Below are 22,296 nucleotides of genomic sequence, written 5' to 3'. Positions count from 1 at the left end.
GTCTTTTACACAGTATACTTATGTCTTTTGACTAATGTCCATTTATACTCTGTTGAAATTTGCCAAACTTACAGGTTTTCCCCCCAATCTGGAGACATGATAGAATTTCTTTTTAAAAATTTTATTTTATTGTAAGATGCTGAACAGAGGGGTTCCATTTACATGAGTAAGATGAGTACATTTCTTGTCAAACATTGTTACCCCTCCTTTGTTTTTTCTTCTATCCCTTCCCTCCCCCACCCACCTCCCTCACTTCTTTCCTCCCACATGATAGAATTTCTGACTGTAGATTTAGGTGGATCTAAGTAACCAGTTTAGTCCAATGAAATGTATATAAAAATCATGTGTTTCATTTTCTGAGTGAACTTTGCATTGTCAAGGTAAGACACTGTACAGATCTTTTCATTGAGAACACCTGCAATATTTCAGACATTAGATATTGCTTCATTGTGAGCAGCCTGGCACAAGAAGGATGATAAGTATTTGGTAGCAGAGATAACATGCCTGGCCTTAGATGGGCATGGGGCTTGTGGAAGGTCTATAGAACTCTGGGTTGTTGCATATTACCTAGCCTCTCCTGGTGAAAACAGCTCCTTTCTGGTTGATGTTGTTTTTGTGCCAGTCCTAGAGCTTAAACTCAGGCCTTGAGCAATGGCCCCGAGCTTTTTGCTCAAGGCTGGTGTTCTACCATTTGAGTACCACTTCTGGCTTTTTGAGTAGTTTATTCGAGATAGAGTCTCACAGACTTTCCTATATGGGCTGGCTTCAAACCATGATCCTCAGATAGGCTAGGATTACAAGAATAAGCCACTGGCACCTGGCTGCATTTCGTTCTTTTTATTTTTTTAAATTGTTCTTTTTTATTTTTTTTAATTTTATTGTAAAATTTAAATTCTAAATTTTAATGCCAAATGTACTCATTACCTGAGTGCATTTCCTTTTGAACAGTGTTACCTCCACCCTCCTTCCCTCCCAGTTCTTCCCCTCCAAGCTTCCATCTTTCCCAACTTGTATCGTTTTCTTTTCTTAAACTATCACTATCTATTTTACTCTACAGTTTATAGACTTACCATAGCATTTTCTGTCACCCATACTAGAATGTTCAATCCATGAGGACAAGGAATTTTTCCAATTTTGTTCATGGATGTATTTTCAGCATGGACAATAATGCATGGCTTATAGAAGAAGCCCAGTGAGTCCTTGTTGAATAAATGTAAAACAAGTCTACCTCATTATATCCATGAGCCATGAGACAGAGTTAAGCTCAGAGTGCTATTTGGACATAAATAAGAATAAGTTATAACAGGCAAAACCTCATGTCTTTTCCTTGTATGACACTGGTATGTAGGAGCATTATGGTTGTTGAGCTGTTACAATAGAGCTTCTGCTGTAGTTTTCATAAACTAGTGGCTCATTGTGCACAGGTGTGGATGCGCACACACATACATGTGGACACACATACACACACACTATAATTTTCCCCATTTTCCTGGTGCAAGGCCTTCATCTATGACTCTGACAGTTGTGGCTTAGTCATGTCTAGTGATTCAGTTCCATTCAGCTTTCCTCATTATGTGGCTCTCCATGTTTAATTAAGTGTCTTCTTCTTTCTCTTTGAATTTATGTACAACTTAGTTGAGTTTTAGATATTGGTCATAATGACTGCTACTTCATTTCAGGACAAAGCATCGCTTTATGTCTCTTATCAGCCAAAAGCATTTATTCCAAGTTGCAGCCTCGGGTTACTGCTACCTGTGGGAAGATGCATCCATGCAAGTGTTGTAAAGAAGACACATCTTCGTCTTCAAATATCCCCACACACTTGAAATAAGACTGATATCTACTTACCTCTGAATGCTTTTTTCATATACAGCATGTCCGTTTGGCTGTCCCACCAGCTCCTCAAACACAAAATTGCACATATGAATTCAAATCTTTAGCCTTCTGAATTCCATCCCATTTTGTTGTCCTTGCCACTGAGGATTCCTAAGCTTTCATTCTGCCCAACTTCCCAGCTTCAATTAAAGCAAGGGAACCGAAGCTACCATAATGCTGCTACTCCTTACATTAGTCAGGGCTCCCCAGCAACATAGTACATGCACACACACACACACACACACACACACACACACACACAATGCACATACAGGAGAGAGAGAGGTAGGGGGGCACTTGACTCTAGATGTTAATGAGTCTACAATTTGTAGATCAGACCAGCAGTCTGGAAATTCAGATAAGAGCTGACATGGCAATCTTCAATCCAAAAATCTAACAAGCAGGCAAGCAGACTGGAAACTGGGGCAGTAGTTCTGTGTTACTGTCTTTAGGCAGCATTTTTCCTTCTCTGGGAAACTCCAGCTTTTCCCTTAAGGTTTTCAACAGATTTGATGAACAAGTTGTCAAGGGAGATGTCCTTGACTTAAAGTTAGCTAGTTGCAAATATGCTTCATATTTGCAAAATACTTTTGTAATAATATCTACGCTATGCTTCCCTCAATGACTAAGCTCAACAGTACAAACTACCTTGATGGCTATGTAAAGGTAATCATCATAGTTTGTAATGGACTAAATGTTTGTGTCACACATCTAAAATCTATACCCCAATATGGTAACGTTAGTCATTGGGTCTTTGAGGAAGGTAATGGGCTCAAGAGGATGAGGCCTTCATGAATGTGTTAAGTCTCCTTATAAAAAGACACAAGAAAGCTTAATATATCACACCAGCTATTGTGAAGACCCAGCAAGAAAGCCATCTGTGAACCAGCAACATGTCATCATCAGATACCAAATTGGCTGGTACTTTGACTTAGATTCTCTAAGCCCTCCTAATTGTGAGAAAAAAGTGTGGTTTAAGCCACCTAGCCCATGTGCTTTGTTATAGAAGCCATGATAGACTAAGACACACTCTTAACTGCTTGAATCCATAGCAGACATTATTAATCCATCAAAGTATTTTCCCAGATGAGCTCTGATGAAGTTATATAATTCTTCTCCTAACAGTGCTGTCCATTACCAGTTAATTAAACCTGGTACAGGAATGGAGGCACATCCCTGATTTATATTTCTAAAAGTAACTCTAACCAATTGTTTTTCTTGTTAATGGTCTTTGCCCGAGAGTCTTTCTACAATGCATGTTTCACAAGACACTATTTTATAAGGTAGTATATAAAAAGCAATGTTGTGATTGGCAAGGTTATTTTGATTGACACATGATGCTTTCCTCTAAGTCTCAAAAGGTCTTTTCAGAATAATTACAATTTAATAACCCATCTTTTCCAAAATTGGCTTAACCACTCAAATCATTCTTAACACTATCCTAAGGAACATTCATTAAAACACATTTTTGGAAATACTTGCATTTCATGGCCTTTCCATATCTGGCATCAACTGTTGTTCTATGCCAATAGCCTTTGAATCACAGTGACTTGAACATTCCTATACTATTTTCATCGTGCTTGTCACACTACCTGTTAAATGAACACCATTCTGCAATGCCTACTCCCATGTTTCTTAGGGCAGAAGAAGGGCTAAATTTTCTGTGAAACTCTTTTGTCTTACTGGGCAGACAGGAAGAAGTTATTGCCCAGCCTTTTTGTTTTCATGTTGGGGTCATGTTGTTATCCACTAAGAATATGAATGAAATGAAGTAAGCCATTCCTTTCTCTCTCTGCTTTATTTACATGGCTAGAAACCCAGCACTCTCAAAGAGTAGTGCTTCATAACCCAAGAAGGCCATATCTTTTAGACACAGCTTAGAAGAGAGAATAAAGAGTGGAGAAGTTCTTGATATATTTAAGCTACTGACATTGTGAGGCTGTATATCACACCAGCTATTGTAAAGTGTTCAGCATCACTACATCCTTCCATAAAGCATAATCTCATGCGTTAGCTGGATAAACATTTTCTTTCCCCAGCTTCCATAATATTTTGATCCACTTCTAAGCTTCCACATTCTCTCCCTCTCATTACCATGACTTCTGTTGTTATTATGTCTAGACTTTGCTAGACATTGGGTCTCTTGAGGAGAAAAGTCACAGGCATCTAACCCATTCTAATTTTGCACTTCAGCTTGGTGAATGAATTATTAATTATTAACACTTCATGTACAAAAACTACCATCAAAGATCTTCATATTCTAGTAGAAATCTCCATCATGGTAAGACAAAATTATGAGTCTTGAAACATTCAAACAATGGGATGGGGCTTCAGTGAATTGACTCACATTCATTCCTATTCCTTCATACATAGAAAGCTATACTAACATGTTAAAAAAAAAAAAAACAACTTCTGATTTGGGGTTAGAGCTTTCCAGGGGAATCCAATTCTCTCACTTGCTCCTTTTTGACTTTCAAAGAATGACTTACACTTCTAAGTCTCAGGTTTTTTGTCTTGACAAAGAAAGATTAATCCCAACTTCATGAGACCATCATGTGAGTAAATAAAAATTTGAATGTGAGGTGTCCAGTAGAGGAACTGGCATTTGTATGGGCTCAACCCAATAGAAGCTCTCACCCTCTGGGCCTGGAAAAGTTGTCACTGCAACATGTGAGCAAGGATCATCCTGTCCAGGGAAGTTCACCAGAGCCCTAGAGGAAATTGGGTGGCTTTTATAGCAGACTTCATTAAAATTGATTTTTGCAGCTCCTGCTGAGAGAGAGCACGAAGGGAACATCTGTGTTGTTTTACTGAGAAATCCAGGATTGAGTGTCATATGTCTTCTAAAAAAGAATCTAAAACTAGTTATTGATGCTATTGAACTGTTTGTTTGGTGAATGTGATCTTCTCTTAAGGAGAGGGGTGTGGCCAGAACAAAACGTATATTACAATTTTCTTTCCTCATTGGTCCTGACAGATTTAAACAAACACATGACTATGCTTCATACAACATTGAGGAAACTCTCTCAGTGGTAAAAATGATCAATTCATTAAAATTTCCTAATCCTTTTCACAAATATATTAGAAGGAGGAGTCCGTAGATGGCAAGTTAAAAAGGAAAGTAATGATATTTTGCTCTAATTACTATCATTACTCATCTAAAAGAGTCTACAGTGAATGGAAGTAAAATGGAGAGACACAACTGTGGGGGATCAGTTGATTCACTGTGACTACCAGTAAAATTGGAAAGAAAGGGTACTAAAGAAATCTGGGTTTGCTATATCTCTGGCTATAAAACAAGTGCAAATCAAATCAAATCAATATTGACATTCCACCTCACCCCAGTTAGAATCGCCATTATCAAGAAAACAAACAACAGATGCTTGCGAGAATATGGCCAAAAGGGAATGCTACTAGACTGTTGTTGGGAATTAAAGTACAACCACTCTGGAAAGCAGTATGGAGACTCCTCAAAAGACTCCACATAGAGCTCCCCTAGGACCCAGCAATCCCACTCTGGGGAATTTATTCAAATGATCACAAACAAGGCCACACTAAACCTACCAGCACAACTATGCTCACTGCAGCATTGTTTACCATAGTTAAGATATGGAACCAAACCATATGCCCCTCAGTAGATGAATGGATCAAGAAAATATGGCATATATACACAATGGAATTCTATGCTTACATCAGAAAGAATGGCATTGCCCCATTCATAAAGAAATGGAAAGACTTGGAAAAAATTCATATTAAGTAAAGTAAGCCAAACCCAAAGAAACACAGACTCCAATGTTTCCCTCATTTGTAATAATTAGTATATGTTTAGGATAGTCCTAGTAGAGGATCAAAATAGCTCAATAGCCATGTACATATGGCCATATAAAATGATGCTAATTGAATGAACGCCAACATATGGGAAAAGAGCTATTTTTCAATATACTGCGTGAAATTATTTCTTTTTCCCTTCATTTTTACACTATGGTTTATCCCCTGTTGTCACTGTTTTTGATTTTTGTACCCTGTGTCTTGTATGTACGTTTATCTGGTTTGGGAAGGGAAGGGGAATAACAAAATGTGAGACAAAGGACAAAGGATGAATCAGTGCAACAGCCATGCTTACAAGACACTATGTCGGAAATGAACTTTATAACTTGTGGGGAAAGGGAGTCAGGAGGGAAGAGGGAAAGTGGGAGAAAACAAGGGAGGGGTGACACCATTCATCAGAAAATGTACCCATTACCTTACTTATATAACTGTAACCCCTCTGTACATCACATTTTCAATAAAATTAAATTAAAAATAACTCAAACTCCGTTTGAGTTCTGCCTTGTCCACTGAGTTACAAGTGAAATTAATCACATATATAACTGATTACATTCTCCAAGCTCAGTTTAGTAAAAGGTAACATTGAGAAATCTCTGTCTCTCTTTTTCTCTCTTTCTCTTACACACACTCTCTCTCTCTAATTCCTGCTGAATTTTTAACATTTAGGATTCCTTTTTATGGATTTTTGGGGCTTGTACAGGAAGTAAGAAAGTGGTTACGTATAAGATGAACTGGAGAGACTTGGTGTAAGAAGAAACATAAAGTCTGGGAGGAAGCCAATGAGAACATTTGGTTCAGTTCTCCATTAAAAGGTAATTGTAGAAATTGAAGGACCCAAATGGAAAAAAGAGATGATGTTCTATGGAATGTCCTGGTACCTATCAAAATTGCTATTCATCATTTCCTATACAATCACAGAAGGCAGTAGTAAGGATTTTGAACCAAGCTCTACAAGTTGTTTTCTTCTGATGAGTAAGACGTTCTCGTGCCTTTACTCCGTAGGTGCTGTTAAGTAGTTTGGACACTCAACTTCATTTCTCCTCACTACAGCCTTAGGAATAAGCGATTATTATTATTATTTTAGTCACTAATTACAGACATGTGTTAGTCAGCTTTCCATCACACAAAGAAAATACTTGGAAGTTCCAGTCCATGAATGGATGGCTCTGTTGCTTTTGAGTTTGTAGCAAGAGAACACATTAAGACAGGAGCATGTGACAGAGAAAATCTATTTGTTTCATCGCCATCAAGCAAAGAGGTTGATGGACAGTACAAGTCTAGGCATATTTCCCAGTAAACCTATCGACCTTCCACACAGCCGTACCTCTCAAAGGTTCTACCCCCTCCCAATACAGAGACCAAGGGGGCCTTTAAAGACCATTCAGGATCCAAACTCTAGCAGACAAGAATTTATCCCTGGAATATAAAGACAGTTTCTCTCAATGTACTCACCAAAGAATTTTTTCTATTCTGTTCTACTTTCTGGTATCCATTTATTTCTTCAAAAATTGGGTTACCAAAGGATTGGAATATACTAGATGCTAAAGATTGTTTCTGCCTAAAGAAAAATAGGGTTTCTGTTCTTAGAGAGCTTTGCACCCTCTGGTACAAAATAAACAAGAACAAAAATAGAAATATAACCCAGGAAGCCAGTGGCTTACATCTGTGGTCCTAGCTACCCAGGAGGCTAAGATTTGAAGACCTTGATTCAAAACCAGCCTAGGCAAAAAAAAAAAGACAGAGAGAGAGAGAGAGAGAGAGAGAGAGAGAGAGAGAGAGAGAGAGAGAGAATCTTATTTCCAATTCACCAGGAAAAAGCTGTAAGTAGAGCTAGCCCTGAGCAGAAAAAACCAAATGAGAGAGTGAGGCCTTCAGTTCAAGCTCTTATACTTGCGTGCGTGCTCATACACACACACACACACACACACACACACACACACACACACACACACACAACACATATGTGTGTATATATATAAATATATATATATGTGTGTATATATATATACACACATATGTGTGTATATAAACACATTTATATATGGTAATACCAAGGTTTAGTAAATAATATGTGTATGATAATCAAGTAATTCAAAGAAGGATAGGGTGATTGCTATATATTATGAGATTTTTAAATATAATCTATTTCTAATGACATATCTTTGAACTTGAAACCTTGTGGAAAATGTGTGACTTGATCTCTCTGAGCTGAAGGTTTTCTATCTGTTTTAAGACAGACAATAGGACTTTAGAGAGGAGCAACTAGGACTGTGCAGATAAAGAGGTTTGTGTACAGTGAGAATCTTTGAATGCAAGGAGTTTTCATTTAAGTGCTCAGTCTTTATAGGAGATAATTTTATACTTGAAGACTTTTTATTATTATCCATGGCTGAGCCAGGGTAATAATAATCACAGCTTAAATTAACTGAGACCTTACTGCATGTTGTGCAATGGTTCAAGGTATTCCTACAGGTGTTAATTACTTAATCCTTTCAAGAATCCCTATTATGCAATTACTACTATCAGTCTTATCTTCCAGATATGGAAAGCAAGTATCATGGAGATTAAGTCAACTATCTTTGTATATAATACAACTAGTGGAGCTAGGCTTCATACCCATGTGCTCTGGAATCCAGAGGCCATATCCCCAAGTCTCATACGAAGCTACTTCACATATAAACATCTTTGAGCCACTATCTTCAAAACCACCTCTCATCGTGCCAGTTATGTGAAAATCATTGAGCCCTAAACCACCCTTGCATTAACTCAAGACATTGTGACCTCAGACTTGAAGTTTCTCTAGGGGGTAAATGCATATTTCTGCGTTTCCTTCAAATGATGTGAGACCTTCTACTCACTAAATGGGCTTTATGACGAATAAAAAGAGACAGCAAGCTTCCTAAAGTAATGAGCTGCCCAATATCAGAGGTATTCAAACAGAGGCCCAAGTGATTTCATCAGAGTTGCTATGTGGTGAACATTGCCTGTTGTATAAAACATTGATCCAGGGTTTCTTCAATTCTAAGTATCTAGCCTCCTATTGACATATGCAGGAAGGATCTTCCTTGCCTCCTTGTGTCCACAGATAAGGTCAAATGTTCTCTACAAAATTATTATGTGGTACCACTCTTTATTCCCTTCTCAAACATACACTATATCTGCTTGTTGCACTCAACTTGAAAATTGCTGCACTTTTTGTTTAAGACAGAAAGACTTTAGTCATAATAAATTCATAACCTCTGGCAGGAGGTAACTTATCAATGACAAATACTAAAGCCAGCAGCTCAGAACTTAACATGTGACAAAAGATTCGCTGGATTACTGAAAGGATTTAGTGAAAAGAGTGTAGGTACAAACTGGAAGCTAAGAACAGAAAATGTAGAAGATTTTTTTTAAGTTCAGAGTATTTCACATTATGCCTGAGGCCACCCTTATACTTATAAAAACATCTCTAAACCATTGGAAGTATTTTTAGATATAAATCATATTCTGGAAAAGTTAGAGTCTGGGTGGAAAAAGAAAGTGTTTTACAGATATTTCTGTCCCTCCTAAAGAAGGACCCTTATACTCAAAAGTCCAAAGGGGAAGAAAATAGAAACAACACTACTATATTTTCCACACATCCAAGAATGGGTCTGGCTTATAGACTGGGATTTGCGGTTCAGAATCATTTTCTTTTATCTGCAGTAATTCATAAATGTCAGTCTGTGCAAGGCCACTGAAATGAAAAATAAAGGGTTGAAAATAAATTCCAGGAGCCCAAGGAGAAAAGAGGCTTACTCAGCATCCTGGAGGCTGAGTAGAGAGAGATTCCTTTTTCTGCTGAAATGTAGGCCAGAACTAAAGTGGTCCATGGAGAGCTCAAATTGTGAGGAGGCATGAATGACTCATAGTCCCAGAAGGTGAAGCAAAAGCCCCAATCAGAGGCTCCAATTGTATACTGAAAATGTTTCTCAAAGGAAACTCAAATTTATGGATGTCTGTTTTACTGAATGAGTTGGAGGAGCTGAGTAGAATATTTCCATTAATTGATTAATTCAGTTCTGTGACAACATGGATCACATTTGTGTCTGAGGCCATAAAGTGAGCATCATATTATAGCATCACAAGTCTTGTGTTTTAATTCCCAAGTTCCTTCTACTTTCTGAGCCACTGACTTCATCCATGAATAAACAATAGTATTATAAATTGTTTTCTTATGGAGTTGGAATTGGATACCATGAAGAAGATGTAATGCCTAGTATAGCACAAACTTGTAATAGATATAATTAGCATAGATTTTAATAATGCACGTTATATAAATTTACATTGAAGAGATTGCACTTTCAAATCCAAATCTCAGATGCAATCTCTTTCAATGGCTTAAAGTAAGAATTGCATTAGGAATATGAGCCGGAAACTTTCATGGGGCAAGATGCTCACTTACATATCCCATTGCAAGGCAAAAATAGTCTAAAGGGGCTTCAATAAGTCAAGACCATGACAACTTCCAATGGAGACTGTTTTGTTCAGCTCATAAGCTGACCCACTCCACAGGTATATATATTAAAAAAAAAAGTTTAAGAGGAATTGCAGCATGCCAGCGCCCTCTATGCACCTTGGAGACAGAAATTTAGGACACACCAGTGACCTAAACCAAAGGTTAAATAAATACCAACAATATAATGAGTGTCAATGGCTACCCTTGTGATCTGTATGATGTCGCCTCAAAGCTTACTTTTGCCCTGCTCGATTCTTTTCATAGGGGAAACTTAAAATGCATACAGAGAAATTGACCTAGGGAAAGTCATACAATAATCTCTTCTTGAGCTACCTAAACCCTTTTCTCAACTTCAAAACTCTGTCTTCTAGCACAGGCTTTCCAAGCCTTGCATGTATATACCAATCAATTCATCTCCCTTGTTGTCCCACTTTTTCTCAGTATCTACAATGTGTCTTTTGATACTTAATAATATTCATTGAATTTATCTCAGGCAGAGAAGTGTTCTTAAATACCTACCAGTGATCACATTCTACAGACAGAAATTGCATCAACTGTATCTTTAGATCAATTCTATTCAAGTTATATGAAATATGAACCACAAACAGGATCTTAAATAATCAAGTAAATGACTGTTTTAAAAGGTAACATGAGAAAAGAAGTACAATAGTATTTCATTGGAAATATATAGAGAGCTATGTATATTGAGTTAAATGTATACATATATATATTAATTTGAATAGGCAACCATCAGAAAACTGGGGTTGGAAAAGATGGTGGGAGAGAATGCTGAAAGAGGTGACACTAATCAAGATGCACTGTACTCAAAAATTGACAAGGTGAATGGAAACTCCTTTGTAAAACTACTTAATGATAATTTTACAAAGAAAACAATCCATTGCATTATGTTTTATACAAAGGCTAAAACTTGATGTGTGATTTTCACATTTCTAGCACATCTGCTTCAGTAAGCCACATTCCAAGTGTTCAACAGCTATATTTTGTTAATGGCTACCATATTTGAAATTCCCAAGTTTACATGGAAAATAATTAGACCCATACATAGGTAGGTATATAGGACATTTAAAGAAGAAAACCTAAAGGCCCTAACCTTTTATTCTGTGTATGTGTATGTACTGCTAACTGCTTTTATGTGCCTGGCTATATGTGGTAGAATGAGTTAAGAGAGAAGATTTCATAATTCTTTTTTATTGTTTTGTGCTAGTCCAGGGGATTGAACTCAGGGACTGGGTGTTGTTTGGGAGTTTTTGTGCTCAAGACTAGCATTCTACCACTTGAGCCACAACTCTACTTCCACTTTTTTGGTGATTAGTTTCAGATAAAGGGTTTCATGAACTTTCTTGCCTGTGCTAGCTTTGAACCATGTTCCTCAGATCTCAGCCTCCTGAGTAGCTAGGATTATAGATGTGAGTCTCTAGCACTTGGCAATATATAATTCTTGCACTATAAAAATAATTCTTATACTTAAGACAAATGAATAATTACATTATTTGTACAAGTAGGGTTCAGGCTAAAGGATGTTTTTTAAATTTAGATATGTGACCAAGAATAGCAGAAAATGAAAACTTTTAGTATAGTGGTAAAATAGGGGCATAGAGTATATTTCAAGATGAAGCTAGAAGGGACTTTCTGCAGGGCATTTGTTTGTCATAAAGGCAATGAAAACCTATCAAAGATATTTAATGGGAAATGCAGTCAGACTAGATGGCAATCATTTCTGAGGAAACTGGAGGAATGAAACTAAGAGGGAGGAGGATTTCTCTACTTGACTTATTTTAAGAGCAGGTTTGATATTCCATCCGTCGTGTATTTTCATGCATGGTAGACCTGGCCTTGTATCAGCCCGGGACTTCCCAGGAGTAGTGGCCACAAGTTATGCTTGTTTTGTTCACTGTTCTTTGTCCCTCTAATACTTGTAGATGTTTTTCAGCTGTAATCTGCGCTGTGACCAGAACAATAAATGTCTTAATTCATACCATCTTCTAATGACTGAAGACAAGCAAGGTTGTAATTTAACCAATGTGGTCAAACCTGACCTTTGCAATGAACAACAAACATCTTGTTGTAGCCTGAAATTTAGACCTAGGGGCTTGCCAGGAACATTGGATCATGTAATACCTTGATTCTTCTGCCCATAAAGTCCTGGACATACAATTACAAAATGTGTACCCTATGTCTTCCTATAAAAGATAATCATGGAGTTCTTCTTTCTAAGATGCTAAGATGTCACAAACGATGTCTCACAAGAAGCCATGAATTATCAAGCTGGGCTCAAAATGTCAAGAGTAAGCTAGATTTATTAAATTATGAATTATATGAACAGTAACTGAGAACTAGCCAGATGGAAGTTATCACCTAATAATGTTTTTACCATTGTGGAAGAGAGCTCTTAAAAAAATGTAGGGAGCAGATTGTGGAAAATTTAAGCCACAGTCAAATGCAAACCCCATCTCTGATAAATAGCAATAAAAGAAATCCCTTGGATATTAAGCACATAAACAAACAGCCGTGGTAACATGTCTCCCCTAACTCATATGTGTGTCTCCTTGAATTACCCTTGTCTTGCCTCGTTTGTGAGTTACTGTTTAAAATAATCAGGGGAATTAGCGAATCTCTTGAAAGTTTGATCCTTGTCATGATTAGATGAAATCTCTTTAGTTTATTTCTGTCTACTTAAGAGAAATAGCAACCAGCAGAGAATTTTCATACTGGTTTTGTGTTTGCCAGTATGGGGGGGGGGGGGGGAAGACAAGATATTTGTTCTCCAGAGCATCAGTTTCCCTTTGTGGGAAACAAAAACTTAGAATTGAATATGACTGTAAGATCTGATGATGTTCTCAAGATACTCATAAGCTACATTATTCAATCGTGTTAAGTGACTGCTGATGATATGATTCAATAGATCAAAAGTTAATTCTTAAAATAAATGTTGATTGGGACTGCACAACATGGCTTTAGATAATCCCCCAAACTTCTAAATACAGACTCTTCTCCTAGGAAGAGATTTAAATGTGTACTTTACAAGAGTAAATCATTCATTTGTCCATTTCATTTCTCTTTTTTGGAGAGGAGGGCTTGTCCTAGGGCTTGAACTCAGGGCCTGGGTCCTCCCTGAGTTTTTTGGCTCAAGCATTCTACCATCTGAGCCACCATTTTGGGGTGGCTAATCAGAGTTAAGAGTCTCATGGACTTTCCTACCTAGGCTGGCTTCAAATCATGATCCTCAATTCTCAGCCTCCAAGTAGTTAGAATTACAGGCATAGTCATTTCTGGTGCCTCATTTTTCCATTTCATTTCTTAAGGCTAAATAGTTCCACAAATTTCCTCTGAGGAACAGTCCCTCTACCACTCTTTTAGTTATACATGATTGACTCACTCAGATCATCAGAGGTAGGAATGGGTTGCAGTATGCTAATCATTAAATGTCGTCTGATTCAAAAATAGACATGTGATCCAGTGTATTCTAGTGAGATGAGAGGGATGCACAGCCAGGACTTGGGTACAGGGGAAGATGAAGCTTCCTCTCCCTGCAACAAAATCCAGGCAGAGTCACACTCTTTCCATAACTCTTTATAAGTAAAGCTAGAGCAGCCAGCCACGATCTTATATCCATTTTATATTCTAAGACAGTAACAAAAGAGAGAAAGAAGATGAAAAAGATAAACTGAACTTTTGGTAAGAATATAGAACTACTAATGAGCTGTTTAAAAAGTCTGTCCTGCTGTTGAATTTCGTAATACAATCACAAATAAATTCCCCTTAATTATCTAATCCAGTTTGATTTATTTCATAAAGCCAAACAGTCCATTGAGTCCAGTGATGACTACATTATACCTGAATATCCTTTCTTGGGTTTCATATTCCATGGCCCCAAATATCTTTTCTGTTAGGCAATCAGTTTCATGGACAGATTCCAGAGGCTTTAGCAAGTCTCTTCAAGTTAAACAGACCTATTTTTCATTGTGTGGAGAAGGCAATACTTAAGAAGATAAAATGTTTATGCAATGTCACAGTTTATTTCTAGACAACTAAATCCTTGTGACCCAAATCAGTGTTTTAAGCAAAAATAATATTTTGTTACTGGTAATAGTCTGGCATACACATGATCTCAGGTAATAAGATACATAAGAGGGTATGAAGTTGTCCCAAGTGTCAACTTCCATGAGAGTTGTTTATGACTATCGGTAGCATGACATCAGGGTCACCAGACAGACGCTTCATGTGTGATATCATGGTATTTATGTATTATCTATTTGCTGATTTGAACAATATAAGACAGCATTCTAATGCCATGTTCTGGAGCAGACATCCTGGGTTTGAATTCCAACAGTTCCACTTCTTGTCATTTAGCCTCATGTGAAGGCTCAATAAGATCTACAAGGTTTCTATATTTTCCTTTGTAAAATGAGGGGCATGTGTTTCCCTTATCATGTGGCAACTTCAGAAGGACTGAATTAGTCATCACTTGAAATTTTTAGATTGTCTGATCAATATGGTTATTTCTAATGATCTTTTAGAAAATATCTAAATTGTATGATGGCATTTTATCTTGAATAGTCTGTTCTGAGTACAGCAGAAATATGGGTGCTATGCTGCAAATGTTATGAACCCCCCCCCCTTTTCCATGATAAAACTGAGTCTTAAAGGTGTTAAAGTCCTTAGCTGATAATGACAAAGGGAAGACTGAAAAATCTATTCTCTGTAGGGCTTACACTATACACATTCTACCCAGCTGACACTTTTCCAAGTTGGAGGATTCCATCTGTCTCTTCATTTCTTGGGGGTAGACATAGACCTTGCTCATTTAATCTAGTCCCCAGGACCAATCATCTTTTGTTTCTGTCCCCATTACCTCACTTCCTATTTTGTTACAGATTGTAGTAATTACAACACTAAGAGGATTGCTCTTGATCTTTAAGCTCACACACAAGGTAACACATGAATCATTTCTTTACCTAGATTATAGGATCACCAAGCAGAACCCAAGTCCTAATTCAAAATTAATTAATGATTCTTCAATGCTCTCAGAATAGAGTCCAGTGATTCACTCAGTCTTTTAGTAATGTTCCGAGCACTGTGCTAATTCAAATTCCGTAGACAACTTACATGACTCAAGGTTTGCCTTTTGTTTGCTTTTCCAACAACTGTTGCTACACCAACCTTTATATATTCAACCTCATGCATTCCTTGCCTTTTCCTGTGTGCGCCATGGACGTGTGTGTGTGTGTGTGTGTGTGTGTGTGTGTGTGTGTGTGTGTGTGTGTGTGTGTGTGTGTGTGTGTGTGTGTGTGTGTGTGTGTCTGGATGAGATGCAAATGAACTCCTTTCCTGACTTACACTTTCCTTTCCTGGCTTACACTTACCTCTCCTGTCAGGCTTCTACTCAAATCACATGCCAGTCTTCACTGAACTCGGCTCTGAACCCAACAGCAGCTGAGGGAACTGCTTGGGCGCTCAATCTCCAACCCTATGCCACCATCCCATTTGCGGGTATCTATTGAAATTTCCTGCTTCTTTAATCCTCCACTGGAAGGTGACAGCCAAGGTAGCATGGAGAATAATTAATTCATATCCAAATCCATAGTTCTTAGCTCGTGCTTAGCACACTGTGTGAGCTCATTAATTAATCCTTCATTAAGAAGGGAATAGCAATGTTGATCTTTGACCCCATGAGACTGGGATTGGGATGAAGGAGAGCTGCTATTAAGATTCATCATCGACTTTGGTGACCAAAACTGGATGAAGTTTAAAAGATGGTGAGTTTCAGCAGGTGTCAGTAGTACAAGAGGCTCAGATCTGAGGGAGGAGGTTCAAAGCCAGACCCAGCAGGAAACTTCCTGAGACTCATCTCTAAATAACCACCAAAAATATCAGATCTGGAGTTGTGGCTCAAGTGGTATAGTGCTAGCCTTGATCAAAAAGCTCTGGGACAGCACCCAGACCTTGAGTTCAAGCCCTAGGACTGGCACACATAGCCACACAGACACACAGACACATACACAGACACATGCACACATACATACACAAAGATAGTGAGTTTCTTGGAATCCTAATAATCATTGAAACAAAATTCCTGACTTGATAACACCATGGTTCTAGCCTTAAACTCTAGAAAACCATGGGCTCAAACACAAACTCAGGACACCTTGGGTTAGAGAAAAATAACCCGTGTCTCTAACAAAATTCCATACTAATGATTAGCAAGGAAACTTGAAGGGGAGGTAGATTAGAAGAAGTTAGCTTTGTATGGCCAAGCATTGTCTTTTCTTTTGGTGTGTAATAATTCCAATAACCTACCCAGAAAAGACACCTTGTGTACATCCTCGAATATGTAGAGAATACTTCACTATTTCATGCTCTTTGCTTTCAGTCCAGTCAAAACACTCACTCACTTACTGGTTCTAGTGATTGTATCATCATGTCATTTAAGAAGAAAAACTCTTTCATGCATTTGTTTCTAACGCATTTATAAGATTATTTCTTTGTTGCTTTGTATGTCCCTCCCCCACAGTATAACCCCTGCTTTCACTATATTTGATGTCAGTATAATTTGTGGAGGAGATGGGGAAAAACAAGTCGTTTAAGGATACAGGTGGACCTGTTGCAACAATGAGAAGTACAAGTTGTCATGTCGAAAACGAACTTTACAACTTTGGTGCGGGGAGGGGGGTGAGGGGGGTGCGGGGGAGGATTGGGTGGGGGGAGGCTGGGAAGGGATGTGAAGGGTAAACAAAGGAGGAGGCTGCAATGCTTGATAAGAAATGTACTCATTATCTTGCCCATGTAATTGTAACCCTTCTGTACAGTATATTCACAAAAAATTAAAATTAAAATTAAAAAAAAGAAGAAAAACTCATCAGGTACTTGAAATTAGACTTTCAGAAAATTAAAAGGTAATACTTTTACTACTATATTGCATTGCATGATTTTACATAGTTGTAAATTGGAGTGATCTCAAAACAACAATAAGAAACCATAGGAATTTTGCTCCCCTCCCACTCCAAACTCTGGAAATGAAGAACACAGGTGCCTTTGTACAGCTATCATAAAGGTCTTATGTTTAAATGAGTAAGAAAAAAGCAAGAGAAACATGGAAGAAAGAGAAAGGTCACAGATTTAATCTCAAAATGCAAACTATATAAGGCCAAGGTCTCCACTGCCTGAGAGATTCTGTCTGTTAGGAATTCCTTCAACCAGATCCATGTCTGGAAATTCATCTATACTCTTCTTACAGGGACTCACAAAGCCACACTTTTTAGAGGGGAAAAAGAAGTGCAGCCCCATTCTTGCCCTTTCTGAGAAAAGTTCCATCTTGAAACGAGAGACTAAAAACATAGTCTCAACTCCAACTCTTCTGTTCTATCATAAAACTAACACCTCATGTCTGACAAGGAAGGAAACTGTTACATGGTTAGGTAGATGATGGGGTCACTTTATCTATTTACAGTGCCTGATTGGTGCAGTAGCTAGTGCAAAACCCTGCTGTAGGAGACACTTTGGAAATGCATTGGCATCTCTGCCAAGTTCCATAGTCCAGGAAGGATGCCATTGCCCTTAGCACAGTCACAGTGATAAGAGATAAAGCAGATCCTTCAAAGGTATTCTATTCTGCAGGATTGTGCTGATTCTAGAAGAGGTACCTCAGTCACCCTCCAGCAAGGGAAGCTGGAATACAAATACACTTAAGGTATTAAGTTATATGTGTTTGTTGGGAGCCAAAAGTTGTCTCTCAAACATAATAGGCTTAACTATCTCAGTGGAACAACCTGAGGCTGAGTTTACAGAATCCCACCTTTTCACCAGGCCTTAAAGTAAACACCCTGCAGCTACTAACGACCACCTTTTCACCCGGCCCTAAATCTACTAATGACCACCTTTGCACCATGCCCTAAGTCCAAGCATATAAATACCCTTGTGTGAAAAATAAAATTTGGCAGCTTGATCAGAATCCTTGTCTTGCTGTCCTTCTTCGTGTCTCTTGTCCCTTCATTCCTTCTCGCTTAGGTTCACTGCCCTCGTTGAAGTCCTGCGGGTCGGGACATGTGTTGGACCCTGTGCTATTTGTTCTATTGAATACTCATCACAAACACTGGGCATTGATGGCTCATGTCTAGAATCCTAGCTATTTGGGAGGCTAAGAACTAAGGATCAACAGGTCAAAGCCAGCACAGTCAGGAAAGTCTATGGGAGACTCTTCTCTCCAATGAACCACTAAAAAATGTTTGAAGTAAACCTATAGCTCAAGTGGTAGAGTACTAGCTTTGAGTACAAAAGACTCAGGGGACAGCATCCAAGCCCTGAATTCACACTTCAGAACTACCAAAAACAACAACAATAACAATAAAGATAACAGCAACAAAAAGTCCTACAGTCTTTTCAATACAATTAATTTACTCTAAGGAAAACAATTAGTATGCAAATGAAGAATTTACACATAGCATTAGTAGCTCTAGCTTTGTAGTAATGACATGCATCATGTATACACTCAGGTCCCAGTCTGAACTTATCACTAATAGTCTTCACAGATGGGGACAGGGCTGGCTGTTGCTGAGTTTCCGTTTCCTAGAATGGAAGATGACAGAGTTGTATTTGCCTGGAATAGTAGGTTGATTTCATGGGCCATAATGGTAAAAAAAAAAGTATTAGATAAACCTTCCAGCATTCAATGGTGATTTTGTAATGACATAGTTTTGGCATGCTGAAATCTCAAGTCTGATACAGTTAAAAAAATAATTGTAGGAAAACAAAATTCTGCTGGGCCACTTTGTAGCCTCGTTTTCTCTTCTGTAAAATTGTGCTTATGAAACTGATCTCACAAATTAGTGAGCTATGTTTATAATGATGTTGTTAAATGCTTGCAAAAGTGTCTAGAAAATCAGGTACCAATAAAGGTTAGAAGAGGATATGGGAAGATTACAAAATAGATGTCAGAGATGGAAAACCTTTCCAGGCCTGCGCTGTTGAAACTGTGATAGATTTGTTCATTTATTTATTTGTTTGTCAGTCATGGAGCTTGAACTCAAAGTATGGGCTCTGTGCCTAAACTCTTCAGCCCAAGGCCAGCAGCCACAGCACCACTTCTGGTTTTTTTCTGTGATTAAATGCAGATAGAAGTCTCATGGACTTTCCTGTCCAGTCTGGCTTTGAACTATGATCCTCAGGTCTTAGGCTCTTGAGTAGCTAGGATTATAGGCATGAGCCATCAATGTCTGGTATATGGTAGATTTTTAATAATGAAAAAGTTTGTGCATTGAAGACAGATTCTTCTCAATGCACTTCCTCCAGGGGAAGTTCTTTTGCTCTACAGGCCTCTTCAAACCTCCTGTCTCTCTTCCTCAAATCTCCAGCTTGCTTTTGCTCCTCAGTTACTTGCAGTTCATGCTTAAGGGGAGGGTACTTTCTGAATATTTGTGCATTGCTTCATTTTTGCATTCACATATCACAAGAGAAAGTAGATGTGGGAGCCTAGTTGTTGTTCCATGCTTGAAATTTGTAGGCCTGATAGATGAGTAGATTTGTCTTATTCATCCCCACCCATGTCTTCAGTATAGGAGCAAGGGTATGGTTTGGTGTTGGCACTTAGTGAGTGTTCATTCAACGAACAGATGAATGGTTTAATGTAATTCCAAATGTATCTGGAAATCGCTGTATTGTTGCTAGCATCAAACCCATCCAAACTCTGAAGTAAGCCATGAAAACCACTTCATGATGTGCCTCCTTCTACCTCTTAAGCTGCATATGGGTCAGGCCTGTAGACCAACACTCTGTTCCAGTCAAACCAAACTATCTGCTATGCTATTCCATGCCCCCTTTCCTTCCCCTTCTGTTCATATTTGCTTTCTCCTGACCACATATTATCCTTTGCCACCTTATAAACATCTTCTCATCTTTCAGAGTTCCCAACAAGCTGTTTCTCCTTCAGAAAATATTTCTTAACACCTATCCCCTGCATGTATACACAGGACCTGGAATATGTTTATGGAAGCATGGTATCTGCAGAGGAGAATGCCCATGGCGCAATTCTTTTGAACTAACTGACAGCTGAACAAAATGAATACCAGGAAGCTAGGACATATATTGTCAGAGGAGGTAAGGTCAAGGAGAGGAGGACAGCTGAATGTATAGAAGCCAGGTTGGTGAATGCAGTCATAAAATTCAATGTACAAGTGTGAAGATGGAACTAGATAGCTTGAGGGGATGGGTGAAGTTGGGAAGGACAGGAAAGGACAAGGAAAGGGTGACATTGATCAAAATGCATTATACTCACAGACATGCTAAACTGACAACCCCTTGGAACAACTACTTAAAGATGATGGTGATGGTAATGATGATCATGATGATGATGATGTTGTTGTTGATGATGATGATGATGATGATGATAGTAATGAAAAGATTCCCTGGTAACATTGACTCTCTCACCTTTTCTTTACTCCCAACACTTCTTAACTACTGATCACTCACTTAATTCTTCTTAATAGTATCCATCAAGGAACTATAAACTCCTTGAAAGCATTCATCAGGTATGACTTCTCTTTGTAACCATAGAGACCATAACACAGGGCCCCAAATACAGTATATGTTCAGCAAAAAGATTCGCATTCATTTGTTTAGAAGCACTTATTGGCAACTTTATATGTGTCTGAGAGTACTCAGGGGTTATAAAAACAAGGGAAAGCCAGTCCAGACATATGCCTCGCATCTGGACATTAGCCCAACTAATCACTCAAAAAAGACCCAATTATAATTGACAGCAAGAAAGATGAATGCCTATGAGGGCGGATGTGATGTGTAAGTAAGTGTTGAAGTAGACACAGTGCAGGGAGAATGAAAAATTCTCCTGGAGCCCAGAGAGACTTTCAGTCTTCATTTCCCACCCACACCACTGGAAAGTAATCCTTATCTCAATATCTAGCTTTTGAAGATGAAATGAGAAAAATCTATCTGATGTACCCTGCCCAGGCTTTAACACAGGTCTCTGCCTGATAAATGCTAATTCCCCTAATCAGTCCTTCCTCTAGTCGTTCTCATGATAACAGCAGGAAACAGAGCATATAGATTTACATAAAGACACTGGGCTCAAATATCCCCTCCAGTTTTGAAAATAGTTGACTTCCTTTCTTTCTCTCTCCTCTCTGTCTCTGTGTGTCTCTATCTCTCTCTCTCTCACCTTTCTCAAGATCTATTGTATTTATTTGTATGTTTATTTTATTGGTATAAGAGAGACAGATTTATATTTAAATTCTCTCCTTCCTTCTTTTCCACTGGTCCTTTCCTCCTTTCTTCCTTCCTTTTCTTCCCTTTCTCCCTTTCAGTTTTTCCTACTTAGACATAAAGTCAACAATTAATCTACCATGAGTAGATACTAAACTAAGTCCTGAGACTACAAATGTGGCTGAAATATGTAGACATATCCTAGCCCTTGTGGAGTTCGTAGACTCATGAGGGACAGGTATAGGAAACATAGCTACCGAATTACAATTGGTACTTCAGTGATGAAGTTTCAAGTCCCACAGGAATATGTAACAGGTATCTGAACTTGTCTGAGAAGTTAATTCTAAGTTAAATTCTTAATACTAATGGAAGAAGTATCAGCAAGGAAAATGACCCAAAGGTAAACTTTTCCACAATAAGGGAATAACATATTAAAACAATTAGCTTTCTTTTTCTCTTTCCTTCTTTCCTATTGTCCTTTCTTTGCTTCCTTCCTTCCCAGGAGGAAGCTAGAGAGACAGACGGTGACCTGCTTTTAGGTCAAGCCTAATTGTCCACATTGGGTGATTTGAACCATGTCCCAAGTGTAAAGGAAGTGGCATGGTACAGAGATTTCTTCCACCTCCTCCTCTAAGGCTTGATTTTATGTCTTTAAAACCATAGCAATAATTCACAAAACCCATTTCCTTCTTTTTCCTCTCCTCGCCCACTCATGCCTCGAATCACCCACCCCACATCTCCTCCCCCACCCCTGTCGTCTCCACTAACAGGACTTGATTGTAAGGCATCCAAGCTTGGACAGTTGCCCTTGGAGCCTGGGGCTGCAGCAAACATTGCCCTCCACATTGCTGGCCCAAATGTGAATCAACCAGGAATTACTG

Source organism: Dipodomys spectabilis, unplaced genomic scaffold (assembly GCF_019054845.1).
Source record: "Dipodomys spectabilis isolate Male_0828 unplaced genomic scaffold, ASM1905484v1 ptg000046l, whole genome shotgun sequence".
Taxonomy (NCBI): Eukaryota; Metazoa; Chordata; class Mammalia; order Rodentia; family Heteromyidae; genus Dipodomys; species Dipodomys spectabilis.
Note: the sequence above shows the minus strand (reverse complement) of the source record.